The 10,142-nt window shown below is 35.2% G+C and overlaps 1 protein-coding gene across 1 annotated transcript in view; it reads left to right on the forward strand.

Annotated features, from left to right (window-relative positions):
• The window catches only part of LOC149546068 (uncharacterized), a 60,329-nt gene extending 50,613 nt beyond the window's left edge, over positions 1-9,716 (forward strand). The window contains exon 2 of the mRNA XM_089790977.1: positions 9,058-9,716. The gene's annotated coding sequence lies outside the window, so the exon portion shown is untranslated. The remainder of the gene's footprint in view (positions 1-9,057) is intronic.
• Positions 9,717-10,142: the final 426 nt, after the last annotated feature.

Raw genomic sequence — 10,142 nt, forward strand, 5'->3', positions numbered from 1 at the left:
ATGGTGGTTTTGATGTTGATATTACTTTTACCCTAAACACTTGATCATGACTTTCCTTAGTCAAAAGCCCGATTTTCATGTTTCTCATTGAAAGGTTTGTCCTTTTACCCACTTGAATCAGGTTTTTTTTGTTGAAGAAGCTTGGTCTATACCTTGAAATGATCATATTTCAATACAAAAATTCACATAAAGTTGAGATTTCCTCTGAACTAGGGGCCAAAATTTTTGGGGGTCCTTGGATAAGCATGTCTAATGTGGGGTTGGTTTTTGACCTCTTCATAGACAACTTTTCAAGTGTCTCAAGTTGGATTTTTTTCCCCAAAATATTTACTTCACTTATGCAATTTTCGCAAATCCACTCCTCTATTCCATAGTTTTCAAGTTTTATTATTCTCCAAAAGTTCTCATAACTTAATATTTTCTACGTTCAAATCTTTCCTTCTTGTTATATCTTGTCTTGCATTCTCATGTTGACCTCACACCAAATCTCCGTCTTCATCTTGTTTGTAACTCTCAAAATCCATTTCCCACTATATCTCCTCTCTCAGTGACTAGATCTCAAACTTTAGATCAAGACCCTCACCATTATCTCAAACTCAACCTTTCCTAGGATTTGACTAAGTGTTGGATGTCTTGCTTGCAACTCCACTTTTGCTAATTCGCTTGACTCTCAAGTGGACCTAACTTGCACATAAAGTTGCTCAAACTCATCTTACTGACCTAGAGACTTGTTGTGAGGTTTTCACACCATTTCCCCATTGCAAATGTGGACCCCCTCTTTTTGCTTTAATAGCGGTCTTAGCTAGTGGCATTTTCAAGTAAGGTTGAGTTTGATGAAGTTAGGGAAGGGGCAGAGAGTTTAAAATCAGTCAGGTCCTTGAGTTTGAGTTGAACATGATGAGTCAATCCTTTTGCAACTTTACTTTAGTAGGCTTGAAGCGACTTGAGAGATGAGCAAAAATGGTTAAGTACAGGCAGAAAAGTACATAGGGTAGAATCCGAGAAGCAAGGCGGAATCCACCTGCTCCCTAGGATTCTTAGATCCTGGCTCACCCCTGATGACCACCCTCTCCTATGGATTATAATCCTGGTCCTCCCTCTAATTCCACCTATAGCTGCAAGTGTTAAGATCATTAGATACAATTTTCAGTATGAAATGCAAATAAAATCTTAAGTAAATTTGGGGAATCAGACTGAGAAATCGGAAATATGGCATAAAATCAGACTCCAAAGTTTCTTAATTTGGATTGAAGTGATTATCAATGCACTCAAGAGGCAAATTGGATTCTAGGCTGCAACTGAAAAGGTATAGGCTACACCGAGGGGTAAAGTTTTAAAGTAATGAATTAATCCTTAGGAGGTGTCGGATTCTGCCATCCCAATAGGATTCTTGATCCTTGTCGAGGTAAGATTCTGCCCTTGATCTGATCCCCGTTATTAAGGGACAATTGGGAACAAATTGTAAAGTTTCTGCAAATTCTGCTACTATTCAAACTGATATCAAACCTTTGAAGTGCTAGAGATGGTCTTGATCAATTACAGATCGAATATTAGTCCTTCTTGCTGAGATAATAGTTCTGCAATAATATATATATTCTGCTACTATTCGAATGAGGCAATGTATGCTAAAGGAGCAGACTATGATTTGTTGTGTGTCCTTTATCCACAAACACAACCTACATAAATAAGGCACCCAAGGGGCATGTCTCTAGAAGGGTCATGTCCCTATCTAGGTTGACCAGAATTGTTCTCTCCAAATCGGCGCCTATTAAGGAATAGATTTAGTTAGTGACTAGCTAATTTGTTCAAGATTAAACTTAAACAACATTACTCCAAGGGAGACGCCCATCATAATTGAAGACTAAAAAATGATATTTATAGGCCTTCATTACAAAGGAATTATTTATGTATTATCAGATCTGCACGATCTATTCCATCAGACAAGTATGATTCCGAAGTTACAAAATTAACACTTCCTCTTACTTGATAATCATACTGAGAGATAACATATCTAGCATCATCAATTAATATGAATAAGCATAGATTGATACTCTATATCAATCTAAATCTTCTAAGCCTGTGGTATCATTGAACACATGATACTATGTCATTTACTATACCTATGATATGACTTATACTAGTAATAACAGTATTGCATGGAATGCAACATACAGGATAAAATCTAGAGAATGATTAAATTCTTCATTTATCCAAGTTGTGACTCATAGGTACTGGTAGTCCTATATCACAACATGATCCCGAGTTAAGATCTACCAAAACATGGGATAAAATTCAGAGAATGATTAAATTCTTCTTTTATCCAAGGTTGGACTTAGACATAGAAATGTCTACATCACAATATGATCTTGAACTCGTCTAGATCTTATGGTAGTTGTCATATTACTATACCTATGATATGACTTTTACTAGTAATAACAGTATTGCATGAAATGCAACATACAGGATAAAATCTAGAGAATGATTAAATTCTTCATTTATCCAAGTTGTGACTCATAAGTACTAGTAGTACTATATCACAACATGATCCTGAGTTAAGATCTACTAGAACACGGGATAAAATCCGAAGAATGATTAAATTCTTCTTTTATCCAAGTTTGGACTCAAACATAGAAATGTCTACATCACAATATGATCTTGAACTCATCTAGATCTTACGGTAGTTCTGTACTGTTCAACACATTATCTCAGAGATCGTCATCTCTCAGTATGTCTTTTATACAAGTGTTCATTATCCTAGAGATCGTCACCTCTTAGATAATGAATACAAATGGTGAAGCCCATAATAGTCAATAGCCTGACAAAAAATATTTTATTAATAATTTAAAGAATACAAATGTATTATAATTCAACCATACCAAGTCTTTTCCTAAAGTGATCTATCTTCACTCAAGAGAGAGGTTTGGTAAGAATATCTGTTGTCTGATCTGTAGTGCAAATGTATTCTAATTTTACAATATTCCTATCTATCTTATCTCTTACATAATGGTAAGGAATTTCAATATGCTTGGACTTTTCATGAAAAATTGGATTCATAGAAAGCTTGATGGAACTCTAATTATCACAATGGATAATAGTAGGATTCATGGCTGACCAAATAATCCCACAAATAACTTTCTAAGCCAAACTGCTTCCCGAGAGGCCATTGTTGCGGCAATGTATTTAGCTTCTGTGCTACTGATGCCTGCTTACTGCATATCCAAGATATCATTGCAAGCCTAAACTGAAACAACATACTAAATTTCTTTTCCTATCAATAACACTTCCAACCCAATCTGAGTCTATGTACCCATGTAAGTCCAAGTCAACTTTCTCATACTTGAGTCCAAGGTTAAGAGTGCCTTGTAAGTAACTCATAATGTTTTTTACTACAACTAGGTGAATCTCCTTTGGTTCACACATAAACTGACTTAAGGCATTAACAACATAGAAAATATCAGGTCTTGTATTTATCAAGTACATAAGAGACCCAATCATCTATCTGTAAAGAGTAGAACCTATGGAGGATGACTCTGTAGTTGCTTCCTTAAGTTTGTGTAGATTAGTCTCCATTGGAGAAGACATAGGTCTACAGTTCCACATTCCAAATATCTTGAAGATGTCTAATGTATACTTCCCTTGATTAAGTATGATGCTGTCAAAATTCTACCGAACTTCCAGTCCTAGGAAGTAATAAAAGAGTCCTAAATCCTTCATTTCAAATTTTTTTAATTAGATCTTTCTTGCATTGATCTATAAGAAGATCATCGCCTGTTATTAGTAAATCATCAACATACAGTATCAAGATTATCATATCATCTTTATCCTTTTCATAATAGAGATTTGGATCAGCTTCATTCTTGGAAAATCCTAAACTGGAGAGATACTTATCAATTCTTTCAGACCATGCCCTTGGAGCTTGTTTCAGCCCATAGAGAGCTTTGTTGAGCCTGCAAGCAAAGACTTTAGGGTTATGAGTTTCAAATCTTTCAGGTTGTTCCAAATATATCTCTTCTATAATCTTTCCATTCAAAAATGTTGTTTTCACATCCATCTGATGTACTTTCCATCCCTTCGATGTTGGAATAGCTAGGACTGCCCTTACAGAGGTGTATCTGGCAACAAGAGCAAAGGTTTCTTCATAATCAATTCCCTCTTTCTAAGAGAATCCCCTGGCTACAAATCTAGCTTTATATTTTTCAATGCTACTGTCAATAGCGTGCTTGATTTTAAATATCTATTTGGAAGAAACAACAAATTTTCCTTCGGGCCTTAGAGCAATTTCTCAAACGTCATTCTTTATAATGGATTAGTATTCTTCCATCGTAGCATCCTTCCAAGCTGTAATTTTAATAGCATTTGAATCATTGGTAGGTTTTGATTTAGATAAATCACTCATGTTTGCTGCATAACTAGAAAATCTTTTAGGTCTTTTGCTTTCTCTGAGGGTTCCAGATGGTGCAGCAAAGTCTTCAGCTTCCTCTACAGTCTTAATGGTCCAAAGTGGTCTTTTTTTAGAATTTTTAGTTTCCTTAAGATTAAGATTTTTAATTTCATCTTCAATTTCTTCAGTGTGCTCTTCTGAAACTCAAATTCATGATTTTCTTCAGAACTAGGTAAATGTGTGGGATCTTTAGAACTTAGGGCTCTTTTGAATGCTAAATCTTTTTCAAATATTACATCCCTACTAAGTTCAATGTTTTTCTGACCATGTATGAAAATTCTATATGCTTTAGATGTTTTACTATACCCAACAAAAATGCCTTTCCTCCCTGAGGGTTCTAACTTAGTTCTCTTTTCTTTTGGAACATGTATATACTGGGCACCCAAATATCCTAAGATGGCTCATATTAGGTTTAACCTTAGTAAAGACTTCTTCAAGAGTTTTATCTCTAAGGTGAGATTGAGGACTTCTGTTTTGAATATAGACAATAGTACAAGAGGCTTCTGCCCAAAGATAATATTCTAAATTTTGATCAAATATCATAGCTCTTGTTGCTTCTATAATTGTTTATTTTCTTCCTTTCTGCTACCCTATTTTGCTAAGAGTTATAAGGAACAGTATACTCCCTCTTAATTCCTGCTTCTTTACAAAAATCTTTTAACAAGTCTGAAGTATATTCCCCTCCATTATTAGTCCCAAGAGTTTTAATTTTGTGTCTTTATAAGTTTTTAGTTAAGATTTTGAATTCTTTAAATCTCTTAAGGATTTCTTTTGGCTCTTTACATTTGAAGAAGTGAATCCAAGTTTTCCTAGAGAAGTCATCTATAAACAGAGTATAGTACCAAAATCCTCCAAGAGAAGGAACGGGCATAGGTCCACAGACTAATACCAAAACATTCTTAGTTTCTCTAGTGCTATCATGAAATGGACTTTTGGTGTTCTTACCCAGAGCACATCCTTTGCATATGCTTGAATGATATTTATTCAATTTAGGCAAACCAATAACCATCTTCTCCATAGTCGATAAGGTTTTGAAATCTAGATGTCCTAACCTTCTGTGTCATATTTCGTTTATATCAGCAGCTTTATGAATTAAGGCTTGAATAGGTTGACTAGGTATTGTATTTAACTCATACAAGAATCCCTTTCTTTGACCAATCAACTTTGATTTCTTAAATGAAGAGTTCTTAGACCAGGTCATTACTTTACCGTCCATGAATTCAACATTATGTCCATCATCTTCAAGTGTTGTAACAGAGATTAGATTCCTTTTTATTCCTGGTACATAGAGTACTCTTTTGAGATGTAGAGAAATACCTGACTTCAATTTCAAGGTGCAATTCCCAATTCCTTTGACTAAATGGGAGGAATTATCACCTATGGTAACTTTGCCATCAACTTCTTCTGATATTGAATCTAGTACTTCTTTGTATCCTGTAATGTGTCAAGATGATCCACTTTCAATTACCCATGCTTTGCTTGATACTTTATTTGATAGTGTAGAATACAATACATGATTCTTAGGATCATAGTTTTCTTCTTTCCTGGTAACATTTGTACAATTTACTTGTTTCTTTGTATTCTCAGGGCAATTAGATCTATACTATCCAAACTTTTCACATTTGAAGCATTTTATTTTGGATAAATCTTTCTTAGGATTGTCATTTCTTTGATTACTCTTCTTCTTGAAGTGCTTCTTCTTACTTTTATAGAAATTTGTGTTGAGAACATGAAGTTCTTCATCTTCAATTTTCAATTTTCTTCCTTTCTTAAGTTTCCTAGATTCTTCTTGGAGGCAATCTCCTTTAAGTCTATTATAGTCTGGAAGATTGTCTCTAGCACTTACTCCATGTGAGAATGTTTCCCATGAATCTGGTAACCCATCTATAGCCTTAAGTGTTAGTTTCTTGTCTTCAATTATGGTCCCTATACTTGCAAGTTCGTCTCTTAGACTAGCCACACTTAGGAATTAAGAATTCATAGATTCTCCCTTCTTTATTTGAATATGATTTGATTGCCTTTTTAGTGCAAGGGTTCTAGTTGCATTGTTAACCTCATATGCATTTAATAATACATTCATCATATTAAATGTTGTTTGATATTTCATTAGCATAGGCACTATTTCATTTTTCACTCCATCTAATATGATTTGCATGGCTTTCCTGTTCCCTTTATTCCAAATAGTTTTATTAGGTTCAACATCAAGTTGCTTGGATGCTGAATCAACAAACTATTTCACATCATTGTCTTCAAGAATCATCATAATTCTGAATTTCCAAGCAACGAAGTGTTCTTTCCCATCAAACCTGTCCTCGGGTGTGATTGTGCTTGCCATTGAAGATAGAAGGATGTTGCTAGATATATAAAGTCTTATTGTCAATTTGCAAGGCCTAGGTTCGACTACTAGAGCTTGGATACCATGTAAAGTTTCTGCAAATTCTGCTACAATTCAAACTGATATCAAACCTTTGAAGTGCTGGAGATGGTCTTGATCAATTACAGATGGAATATTAGTCCTTCTTGCTGAGATAATAGTTTTGCAATAATATATATATTCTGTTACTATTCGTATGAGGCAATGTATGCTAAAGGAGCAGACTATGATTTGTTGTGTGTCCTTTATCCACAAACATAACCTAAATAAATAAGGCATCAAAGGGGCATGTCTCTAGAGGAGACATGTCCCTCTCTAGGTCGGCCAGAATTGTTCTCTCCAAATCGGCACCTATTAAGGAATAGATTTAGTTAGTGACTAACTAATTTGTTCAAGATTAAACTTAAACAACATTACTCCAAGGGAGATGCCAATCATAATTGAAAACTAAACAATTATATTTATAGGCCTTCATTACAAAGCCATTATTTATGCATTATCAGATCTATATGATCTGTTCCATCAGACCGGTATGATTTTGAAGTTATAGAATTAACACAAATGTCTAAGGAAATAAAGTCCTCTAGTCACCCAAAACAAGGATAGATGCACAAAGTGAAAATGATGATGGAAGTGGGGGTGAATGAAATGATTAAAGGCAAGTAAGAGGGAATCCTTGGGAAGCAATGGATTCTGCTGCCTTCTTGGGATTCATAATCCTCGAGCACTCATCATTTCCACCCGTGAACATAAGCTATGCCTGAAAGCTGACGACAGGCAAACTCAGTACCCCTTCAATTTGGCATAAAAATAGCAGGTTTGAAGTTGAAGAAGGCATAGTTAAATCAAAATTAATAAAATTCTTGGGCCCCTCCAAATTTCGCCCTTGAATGGAGCAAGGAAGTGGTGAGTTTGAAAGACCTAGATTTGGATGAAGAGCAATATGTTGGCAACCTGATCAAGAATGGAGAAGTAGGTTTGAGTTGAACAAGCTTGGAAGACAACATGTAAGGTGGCGGGAAATTAAATAAGAGTGATGTTTGGACGAGTTGAAGGAATTCCTTGCCCCCAAGGATAAAAACCCTCTATTCCCTTTGATCTCCACCCACCTCAACAACAAAATCCTCTCCCATGCCAAAAATCTGCCTCCCATCCTAAGCAAAGAAAGTACAAGATTAGGGCCTTGGAGTTGAATGAAACTCAACATGGCAATCTGATCTAAAGATGTGAAACTATGAAGAATCAGATTAAATTTTTTGAAATGAAGATGGATGTACAACAGGGAATGTGAATTCCTCTTGATAAGCTGATCTCTGCCTTACATTTTGGAGCCTAAAACATAATTCATTCCCTCCCAACTTGCAAAAGAATCAAACAAATGAATGAAGATGTGGTTAGGCAAGATTTGAGAAGACAACTTAGGTGGTGGAAAATCAAGTGGCACGAGGAAACATTTTTGAAAGTGGTGGAATTTCGCCACCTCAGAGGACTCTTTTATCCTCAAACATGGCAAAATTCTGCCCTTGCAATGAAGGCTCTGCCAAGGATATTGTGTGCTGCGATTTATTTAAAGAAAATCAAACATTTTAAAAATCTTTCAAATCCTTAATATAAGTCGGCCTAAGGGAGCCTAAAGAACAAATAAATTAAATGATTTCTTTGGCTGATTAGAGCTAGGTCAGCCTGCATTGGAGGAGGTGCCTATTCAAACTTAAATTGTCTATATAAGGAGGGTTAATTCAAATCATTTTATCACAAAACAAAGCAGTTTTGTCTCTGCTCTAAGGCGGTGATTCCCTCTCAGCATTGGCAGTGATTTTCTTTATGTTTTGAGATTGCAAAATCTTCATAAAGGTAGTAGCAAAGTTGCCTTTGGAGAGAAGTGTATTGTTCCGAATGTGGTGTGATAGACTCGAGGATTTATAAATCATAAGATATAGGGGGAGAAAAGTCTTCTGAAATTCTGGGTTGGAAGGGCAGATTATCCCAAAAATCAGAGATGAAGATAGCAAGAAAAACGAAATCTGGGCATGTTATGGATAAGAAAACTAGTTTATTTTCCATATTTTAGCATAATTTATTTCCAAAATTCGTAAGAGGAAGAGAGGTTTGATCTTGACATTAAGGAAAATTCATTTCATTTTGATGTTGATGCAATTGTCATGAAAGCTTTAAGATTTTCTTCACTTTGTTTTACTTATTAATTTTCACAAAGTCTAATGTTTTTCCTTTGTTTTGCAAGGTAAATTTGCTGAGGGATATGGCGAACTCAAGCCCAAGACTCCAAGCAAGCTTAAGCTTGAAAGTGAGAAGAAAGACTCAAATCAGATTACTTAAGTGTGAATTTGAAGATCAAGATCAAGATGGAATTCAAGAAAGCAAGAAGGATCCAACCACATGAAAACTTTATCAAGAAACTCAAAATACATCAAGTTTGCAAGTGTAAGTCATAGCAATTAGGAAATTTCAAGAATAAAAATAGAGAAAATTTGGAAATTGAGTATCATGGCACCCACTTGTCTTCTACCAACCAAGAAAATCTAGTTACACATGTTTCAATCATATTATGCCGAGTGTACAATTTTCTCATTGGCTCTCAAAAACATTGTAATTTCTTATTGACCCACAAGGTGGTGCCTTCATCTAATTGGTTGATAGGGTGGCAACCCTGTAGGATTTGCAGAGATAAATCTTAGCCCTTGATTTTGAATTGATCTTGGCCCTTCATTGTAATTGAACAAATATAAAAGGCCAAGGCCTTCTCATTTGTAAGGAGTTAGTGATTTAGATTTTGGATTCATTAGAGAGAAGTTAGCTAGTAGTAGAGGTAGAGTAGGAATAGACTTGATGAAATCGTTGCCATAGTGCTATCAAAATGATTGCTGATTCTTTGTTGGTCTTCATGGTGGATTACTTAATGTTGCTTTGAAGTATTGCATGGTTTCTTCAATTCCTCACTTAGATTAGATTTCATTTCATGTTAAGTAAAGGTAGATTGGATGAAAAATAGTGTTGAATGGTGATTAATGCTGGAGTTAGTGTCCATGCCTTTTGATACTTTCTGATTGTAAGAAACAGTGCAAGGTTAGTCTAGGCCTAATTTGTAAGTGCTTAACTTCTATTGGAGATGTTCATTTAGATTGTGCCTTAATAGGCTATTCAAATGAATATTTGATAATGTGGAAATCATTCTAACATTCATAGAAGATAGCACCCTCCTGTGCCTTGTTGACACGGTGAAGCAAGGATTAGTTAAAGGCTCAGCCCATCCTCAACATTATCATACATTCTTAGAGTTAGATAGAATTTCTAAACCCTAGTCTTTGT

This window comes from Cupressus sempervirens, chromosome 7 (assembly GCF_028749045.1).
Source record: "Cupressus sempervirens isolate cs-2001-9-10 chromosome 7, ASM2874904v1, whole genome shotgun sequence".
In the NCBI taxonomy this organism is placed as follows: domain Eukaryota; kingdom Viridiplantae; phylum Streptophyta; class Pinopsida; order Cupressales; family Cupressaceae; genus Cupressus; species Cupressus sempervirens.